The sequence below is a fragment of the Mobula hypostoma genome, unplaced genomic scaffold, assembly GCF_963921235.1.
Source record: "Mobula hypostoma unplaced genomic scaffold, sMobHyp1.1 scaffold_36, whole genome shotgun sequence".
NCBI classification, from domain to species: domain Eukaryota; kingdom Metazoa; phylum Chordata; class Chondrichthyes; order Myliobatiformes; family Myliobatidae; genus Mobula; species Mobula hypostoma.
This window is the reverse complement of record NW_026948187.1, coordinates 724430-734262: the sequence shown is the minus strand read 5'-3', so window position 1 is coordinate 734262 and position 9833 is coordinate 724430.

Here is a 9833-nt window from a genome sequence, read left to right as displayed (position 1 = left end):
TTTCCTGCCTCTATCTTGTCCAAACCCTTAATAATCTTATATGTCTCAATCAGATCCCCCCTCAATCTCCTTAATTCCAGCGTGTACAAGCCCAGTCTCTCTAACCTCTCTGCGTAAGACAGTCCGAACATCCCAGGAATTAACCTAGTGAACCTACGCTGCACCTCCTCCACAGCCAGGATGTCCTTCCTTAACCCTGGAGACCAAAACTGCACACAATACTCCAGGTGTGGTCTCACCAGGGTCCTGTACAAATGCAAAAGGATTTCCTTGCTCTTGTACTCAATCCCCTTTGCAATAAAGGCCAACATTCCATTAGCCTTATTCACTGCCTGCTGCCCTTGTTCATTCACCTTCAGAGACTGATGAACAAGTACTCCTAGATCTCTTTGCATTTCTCCCTTACCTAACTCCACACCGTTCAGATAATAATCTACCTTCCTGTTCTTGCTCCCAAAGTGAATAACCTCACACTTATTCACATTAAACGCCATCTGCCAAGTTTCTGCCCACTCACCCAGCCTATCCAAGTCCCATTGAATTCTCTTAACATCCTCATCACGTCACACTGCCACCCAGCTTAGTATCATCAGCAAAGTTGCTGATGTCATTCACAATGCCTTCCTCTAAATCATTGACGTAATTCGTCAACAGGTGTGGTCCCAATACCGAGCCCTGTAGCACCCCACTAGTTTCTTGGACTGGCACCTGCCATTCCAAGGAACACCCATTCACTGCTACCCTTTGATTTCTATGTGCCAACCAGTTTCCTGTCCATATCAATATCCTCCACCACCCCCCCCCCACAACCCCAATGCCATGAGCTCTGATTTTACCCACCAATCTCCTATGTGGTGCCTTATCAAATGCCTTCTGAAAGTCAAGGTACACCATATCCACTGGATCTCCCGCGTCTATCTTCCTGGTTACATCCTCGAAAAACTCCAATAGATTAGTCAAGCTTGATTTACCTTTGGTAAATCCATGCTGGCTCTGCCCAACCCTGTGACTGCTATCAAGAAATGCCGCTTTTTAATCTTTAATAATGGACTCTAGCTTCCCCACTACTGATGTTAGGCTACCAGGGCGATAGTTCTCTGTTTTCTCCCTCCGTCCTTTCTTAAAAAGTGGGATAAAATTAGCCATTCGCCAATCCTCAGGAACCGATCCTGAATCTAAGGAACATTGCAAAATGATCACCAATACATCCGCAATTTCCAGAGCCACCTTCTTTAGTACCTAGGATGCAGACCATCTGGACCTAGGGATTTGTTAGCGTTCAGTCCCATCAGTCTACTCATCACCGTTTCCTTCCTACTGTCAATCAGTTTCAGTTCCTCTGTTACCCAATGTCCTTGGGCCATCCATACATCTGGGAAATTGCTTGTGTCTTCCCTAGTGAAGACAGATCCAAAGTACTTATTAAATTCGTCTGCCATTTCTCTGTTTCCCATCACAATTTCTCCCAAATCATTCTTCAAGGGCCCAACATTGTTCTTAACTATCTTCCTTCTCTTCCCATACCTAAGAAAAAAAAACTTTTGCTATCCACCTTTATATTCCTAACTAGCTTGCGTTCATACCTCATTTTTTCTCCCCGTATAGCCTTTTTAGTTAAGTTCCGTTGCTCCTTAAAAATTTCCCAATCAACCGTCTTCCCACACGCCTTAGCTCTGTTATATTTCTTCTTTTTCAATGTTATGCTATCTCTGACTTCATTTGTCAACCACTGTGGCCACGTTCCCCCCTTTGAATCCTTCTATCTCCGGGGGATGAACTGATTTTCCACCTTGTGCATTATTCCCAAGAATACCGGCCATTGCTGTTCCACTGTCTTTTCTGCTAGGATATCCGACCAGTCAACTTTGGCCAGCTCCTCCCTCATGACTCCATAGTCTCCTTTGTTCAACTGCAATACTGACACTTCTGCTTCTGCCCTTATCCGTCTCAACATGCAGATAAAAAAGTTATCATATCATGGTCACTACCTCCTAATGGCTTTTTTACTTCAAGATCACTTATCAAATCCTGTTCATTGCACAACACTAAATCCAGAATAGCCTTATCACCTGGTCGGCTCTCGTAGAAGCTGCTCCAAAAATGCATCTTGTATGCACTCTACAAACTCCCTATCCTGGGGTCCAGTACCAACCTGATTTTCCCAGTTCACCTGCGTGTTGAAATCCCCCATAACTACTGCAACATTTCCTTTGCCACACGCCATTGCTAACTCCCTATTCAACCAGCACCCAATATCCATGCTACTGTTTGGGGGCCTGTAGATAACACCTATTAGGGTGTTTTTGCCCTTACTGTTCCTCTGTTCTATCCACACTTACTCTGCTTCTCCTGATTCTATGTGCCCCCTTGCAAGGGACTGAATCTCATTCCTCACCAAAAGGTCCACCCCACCCCCTCTGCCCACCTTTCTGTCCCTTCGATAGCACATATACCCTTGTACATTCAATTCCCAGGTCTGATCCCCCTGCAGCCATGTCTCCGTTATCCCAACAACATCATAGTTACCCATTCGCACCTGAGCTTCAAGCTCATCCGCCTTACTTCTGACACTTCGTGCATTCAGATATAGAACTTTTAACCTATTTCTCCTCTCCTTGTTTAAATCGCTGCCTATTGTGCATACTCCAGCTCCCAGAACTCTCACCGGGCTATACGCCCCTTGAATTTTGTTGTCCTTCTTAAATTTACTTACTCTTTCTGCACATTTAACTCCATGCTCCGTCACACCATGCCTCTGTACATGTATCCTCCTTATCACTCGTTCCGCCTCACCTTTCTGTACTTCACACTTAATCGTCCGGAACCGTGTAGTCCCCACCTGTCCCTTATCCTCTCTCACATTCTGGATCCCTGCCCCCTGCAAATTTAGTTTAACCCCCTCCCCCCAAGCAGCACTGGCAAACTTCCCTGCAAGAATGTTAGTACCCCTCCGGTTCAGGTGTAAACCGTCCCATCGGAACAGATCCCACCTTCCCTGGAACAAAGCCCAATTATCTAAAAACCTGAAACCTTCCCCCCTGCACCATTCTCTCAGCCACGTGTTGATCTGTATAATCATTCTGTTCCACGCCTCACTCGCACGTGGCACAGGTGGCAATCCTGAGATTGTTACCCTGGAGGTCCTGCCCTTCAGCGTCGCACCTAACTCCCTGAAATCACGACGCAGGACCCCCTCACTCTCCCTACCCACGTCGTTGGTCCCTACATGGACCACAACATCTGGATTCTTGCCCTCCCTCTCGAGAATAACCTGCACACGATCTGAGATGTCCCGGACCCCGGCACCAGGGAGGCAACATACCATCCGAGACTCCCGATCTCCCCCACAAAATCTCCTATCTGCCCCCCTGACTATGCCCCCCCCTATCACTACCGCTGTCCTCTCTTCCCTCCTCCCCTTTTGACTCGAGGGTCCAACCTCAGTGCCAGAGACAGGACCACTGCAACTTGTTCCTGGTAGGTCATCCCCACCATCAGTATCCAAAACGGTATACTTATTGTTGATGGGAATGGCCACAGGGGTGCTCTGCTCTCTCTGTCTGCTCCCCCTCCATCTCCTGACAGTCACCCAGTTGCTTACCTCCCTTCTTTTCGGTGTGACTACCTCCCGATAACTCTTATCTATCTCTGTCTCTGCCTCCAGAATGATCCGTAGTTCATCCAGCTCCAGCTCCAATTCCCTAAATTGCTCTGATAGGAGCTGCAGCTGGGTGCACCTTCTGCAGGTGTGGTCAGCAGCGACAACTGCGTTGACCCTGACCTCCCTCATACTGCATACGGAGCACACCACTGCTCTAACTATCTCTCCCAATACCTGATCCCAGATTAATCAGAATAAATGAAAAAGTACCTACCGACCTTACCTTTTTTCCTCAGGAAGCACGTACGACTTACAGACTGCGTGTCGTTATTTCCAGGTCTGTGCGTAGCACATCGCTACATTAGAGACCCTGATGGTCCTAACGGTATTTCGACCAAAGTTTCGCTAAAACTGTCAACTTTCTGGACGCTGCGACCACGCGTGTGGTTTGACCAAGCTGAAGCCCAGTTCCAGATTCTGCAGATATCTTCGGATTCCACACGTTACTATTACGTGGTGAGCTCCCTTGACCAGGAGACAGCCGCACGGGTTGGGGATTTCATACAGTCACCCCCCGAAGAAGGCAAATATGCAGCGTTCAAAGCGCTGCTCATAGAGACCTTTGGCTTCTCCCGAAGTGAGCGAGGTGCCCGTTTGCGGCACCTGGACGGTTTGGGAGACAGGCCGCAGTCAGCATTAATGAACGAGACGCTGGCCCTGGCTGAAGGACACAAGCCTTGCTTCATGTTTAAGCAGGCGTTCCTGGAACAACTGCCCCAGGATATACATCTGCTGCTGGCCGACGCAGATTTCAGTGACCCCCGGTGGGTGGCGTTCCGGCAGACGTTCTGTGGAAAGCCAAGAGGGAGAGCGGGGCGTCCGTCGGACAGATTACCAAGACACGTGCCCAACAGCAGGCCAGACCAGGCCGAGCAACGGAGCGCAAACAACCCAGAGGCAGGAGTGAGGAGGCCAATGAACAGTGGTGTTTCTACCACCAGCGGTGGGGCACAGAAGCCCGCCGTTGTCGCCCGCCCTGCAAGTTCCCGGGAAACGCCAGCAGCCACCAGGACAGCCTCCTGTACGTCTGGGACAAACAGACAGGTCGCCGCTTCTTGGTCGACAGCGGAACGGAGATCACCGTCACACCCCCGACGAGGTATGACACCCGCAACAGGGAGACGGGACACACCCTGAGGGCCGCAAACGGCAGCACGATTCGGACCTACGGGCCCCGCACGGTGCAGCTACAGTTCGTCGCCAGCCGGTTGACGTAGGACTTCACACTGGCTAGCGTGGCCCAACCACTCCTGGGGGCGGACTTCTTGCGAGTCCACAGCCTACTGGTCGACTTGCAAGGGAAGAGACTGGTCCATGCCAAGACTTTCCAGACTTTCTCCCTGGGTGAGGCCAAGTTGCCGGCCCCACACCTGGACTCCATCACGCTGTCTGACAACGAATTCACCACAACCCTGGCGGACTTTCCATCGGTTCTGGCACCGCAGTTCAACCGGCAGCCATGCCCAGAGAAAGAGTACAACACCACAACCCGACCCTGGGACCGCCCCTCCATGCCCGCGCACGAAGGATCCCCCCGGACAAGCTCCGCCTGGCGAAGGAGGAATTCAAGAGGATGGAGGAATAGGGGATCGTACGGCGGTCCGACAGCCCTTGGGCCTCGCACTTGCACAGGGTGCTCAGAGCATCCGCGGGCTAGAGACAATGCGGCGACTACCGCAGCCTGAACGAAGCTACAACTCCAGACCGTAACACGTGCCGCACATACAGGACTTTGCACCAACCTGCATGGGGAAAGCATCTTTACCATAGTAGACCTCGTCCGGGGGTGCCATCAAATCCCGGTACACCCTGAAGACATCCCCAAAACAGCACTCATCACTCCGTTCGGCCTGTTGGAATTCCTCCGAATACCGTTCGGCCTGAAGAATGCCGCACAAACTTCCCAGCGACTAATGGATGCGGTAGGACGCGATTTGGACTTTGCGTTCATCTATTTGGACGACATCCTCATAGCCAGCAGTAGTCGTCAGGAGCATCTGTCCCACCTCCGCCAGCTCTACTCCCGCCTGAGTGATTTCCGCCTCACGATCAACCAGGCCAAATGCCAGTTCGGACTCGACACCATCGACTTCCTGGGCCACAGGATTACCAAAGACGGGGCAACACCACTGCCCGCCAAGGTAGACGCGATCCGCCACTTCGCCCGGCCCAACACAGTCAAAGGCCTGCAGGAGTTCGTTGGTATGATGAACCTCTACCACCGCTTCCTCCCCTCAGCAGCCAGTATCATGCGCCCTTTGTCCACCCTGATGTCGGGTAAAGGCAAGGACATTACTTGGGACGAAGAGGCCGCGGCAACTTTCGTTAAAGCCAGGGAAACCTTGGCAGACGTCGAGATGCTGGTGCACCCCAGAACGGACGATCCAACCGCCCTCACAGTGGACGCATACAACACAGCAGTCGGTTGGGTGCTGGAGAAACTCATCGAGTGGCGCTGGCAACCCCTGGCATTCTTCAGCAGGCACCTACGGCCACCCGAACTCAAGTACAGTGCCTTCGACCGGGAGCTGTTGCCACTATATCTGGCAATCCGACATTTCAGGTACTTCTTAGAAGGCAGGCCGTTCACCGCGTTCACGGACCACAAAACGTTGACCTTCGCGTTCACGAAGGTGTCCGATCCCTGGCCGGCCCGCCAGCAGCGACATCTGTCCTACATCTCCAAGTACACGACAGACATCCAGCATGTCTCTGGAAAGGACAACGTCGTGGCGGACGCACTATCCAGACCAGCTATCCAGGCCCTGTCCTAGGGGGTGGATTATGCAGCACTGGCGGAGGCGCAGCAGGCAGACGACGAGATGCCCAGCTGCAGGACCGCAGGCTAGGGGTTTGCAGCTGCAAGACTTCCTCGTAGGCCCAGGTGAGAGGACCCTCCTGTGTGACATGGCTGCCGGCCAGCCTCGCCCCATCACCCCGGCAGCCTGGCGGAAAGAGTTTTCCACTCCATACACGGGCTGGCACAGCCATCTATCAGGCCAACCGTCCGGTTAGTCTCCAGCAAGTTCGAGTGACATGGACTTCGCAAACAGGTCAGCGAATGGGCCAAAACGTGCACGCAGTGCCAAACGGCCAAGGTGCAGCGGCACACCAAAGCCCCGCCTCGGCAGTTCGAACCCACCCGCCGGAGGTTTGACCACATTCATGTGGATATCGTGGGGCCCTGCCAGTGTCACAAGGAGCGCGGTATCTCCTAACTATCGTAGACCGTTTCACCAGATGGCCAGAGGCGGTCCCGCTCAACGACACCACCTCCGATTCCTGCGCCCGAGCGCTGATAGCAGGCTTCGGGATACCGGCCCACATTACCTCCGACAGAGGCGCCCAGTTCACTTGCAGCCTGTGATCGACTGTGGCCAACCTGTTGGGAACACAATTACACCACACAACTGTTATGTGGCGACCCACTTTCTACACAAGCGAACCGGCTCACAAAATAGCCCGCGCGTGGGGACAGCCTTTTCTAATACATCTCTGACGTCATTTCCGCCTGGAGAGTGCTGGATGGGAACTGCTTAAAAGCCAGTGTCGCGAAGTTTGAATAAACGAGTGTCGAGTACGACTTACAGACTGCGTGTCGTTATTTCTAGCTCTGTGTGTAACACAAGGCTACACTCCACATTTAGAAATATAGAAACATAGAAAATAGGTGCAGAAGTAGGCCATTCGGCCATTCAAACCTGCACCGCCATTCAGTTCGATCATGGCTGATCATCCAACTCTGAACCCTATACCTACCTTCTCTCCATACCCGCTAATCCCTTTAACCACAAGGGACTTATCTAACTCCCTCTTCAATATAGTCAATGAACTGGCCTCAACTGATTCCTGTGGCAGAGAATTCCACAGATTCACCACTCTCTGTGTGAAGAAGTTTTTCCTCATCTCGGTCCTAAAAGGCTTCCCCTTTATCCTCAAACTGTGGCCCCTCGTTCTGGACTTCCCCAACATCGGGAACAATCTTCCTACATCTAGCCTGTCCAATCCCTTTAGAATTGTATACGTTTCAATAAGATCCCCCTCAGTCTTCTAAATTCCAGAGAGTATAAGCCTAGCTGATCCAGTCTTTCATCATATGAAAGTCCTGCCATCCAAGGAATCAGTCTGGTGAACCTTCTTTGTACTCCCTCTATGGCAAGAATGTCTTTCCTCAGATTAGGGGACCAAAACTGTACACAAAACTCTAGGTGTAGCCTCACCAAGGTCTTATATAACTGGAGTAGTACCTCCCTGCTCCTGTACTCGAGTCCTCTTGCTATGAATGCCAGCATACCATTTGCTATTTTCACCGCCTGCTGTACCTGCATGCCCACTTTCAGTGACTAGTGTACAATGACAACCAGGTCTCGTTGCACCTCCCCTTTTCCTAATCGGCCACCATTCAGATAATAATCTGTTTTCCTGTTCTTGCCACGAAAGTGGATAACCTCACATTTAACCACATTAAATTGCATCTGCCATGAATTTGCCCACTCACCTAAGCTATCCAAGTCATCCTGCATCCTCTTAGCATCCTCCTCACAACTAACACTGCCGCCCAGCTTCGTGTCATCCGCAAACGTGGAGATGCTGCATTTAATTCCCTCGTCTAAGTCATTAATATATATTGTAAACAACTGGGGTCCCAGCACTGAGCCTTGCCGTACCCCACTAGTCACCGCCTGCCATTTACCGGCATCTTGCGAACATTTTCCCAAATGATTACCGTAATAAAATGTGTGTTCGGAGTATGAGCTTTGTCCTTCACTGGATAATTTAACTCTGCACTATTATCCCTCATGCACTTAACTTTACACTGATATCTCAAAGTTCAAAGTCTAAGGCACAGCGGGCGTTACCTTTTTAAATCGACTCCTTTGCTCCTCAACTGACTCAACGTCAAGCAGTTCCTTCCATTTTTTTTTTCCTTCTGTAGTTCTAGCTTCATCTGCAAATACTTCGTCTTAATAAAGTTCAATTTCATGGTGTTGGCTTTTATTGAGATACTCTCCGAAAAAAAGTAAAAAACTTCAAGCCTTTCAATATTATGACCACTGCTCCGAAAGGCTCAACCCCATCGTACTCAAAATTCTATGAGGATTGTTACAGGATTTCAATTCCAGACAGAGTTCCCTCTTGTTGGTGCAACAACACAGTGTGTCAAAAAAAACAATAACCATACAGACCTGTTAAGGGCATCTGATAACCGGAGAGTAGTGCAATGTCTAGGTACTGCAGAGAAAAGGAAATTAATTGGACCGTGTTCGTATGCGAACATACCAAAAAGCTATAAAATGTAGAGGCTTTATAAAGACTCAGAATTACCTCCTTAACATTCGGCTTTGCCGAAAATACAAGGATAGGAAAGCAAGAGAAGAATTTTAAAAATCCAGTAAGTTGATTTTGGGTATTAGCAGAGCATACCAAATGTAGACTTGCCAGCCAAATGTAACCAAATGAGCGGCAAGCATTAAAAAAAAACACACAGAAGAACGTAAGAAATAGAAATAGAAGCAGGCGTGAGCCATTCCTTACAATGTAAAATCTAAACAACCTTGTTTTAAATATATTTACTGGAGTAGTCTGTACTGATTCATTGGACAGACAATTCTGCAGATTCACCACTCTCTGGGAAAAGCAGTTCCTCCTCATCTCCGTCCTAAATCTACATTGCTGAATCGTGAGACTATGTCCCCAAGCTCTAGTCTCATCTACCAGTGGAAACAACTTTCCTGCCTCTATCTTATCTATCCCTTTCACAGTTTTATATGTTTCTATGGCGTGTAACTCCAGGCTAGAGTCTTCAAAATAAAACCTGAAAAGGATGAAAAAAGAAACATTAAAGATAGAACTACTGTAGAGCTGTTTCCGAAGATGCAAACAAAGCAGTCTCCGTTAGGTGCCATCAACCTAACCTCCTCTCTCCGATTATAAGGGAGGTGTCACACTAAAGGAATATATCTTCATGCATCACGAAGGCGTTAAAGACCATACTTCCGGATTGGAGGTGCGTGAGGCAAAGGTCCCATTACAGTGTCCAAATTTGTTACTTCAACGGTGGTAATAGTGATTATTAAGCCAGATACTATACAACAAATAGTTCATTTAGTCTCAACCCTACATTTGTTCAGTGTCTGGAGGTGAGAGCACGTTTAATCGTTGGAGAGTTGCT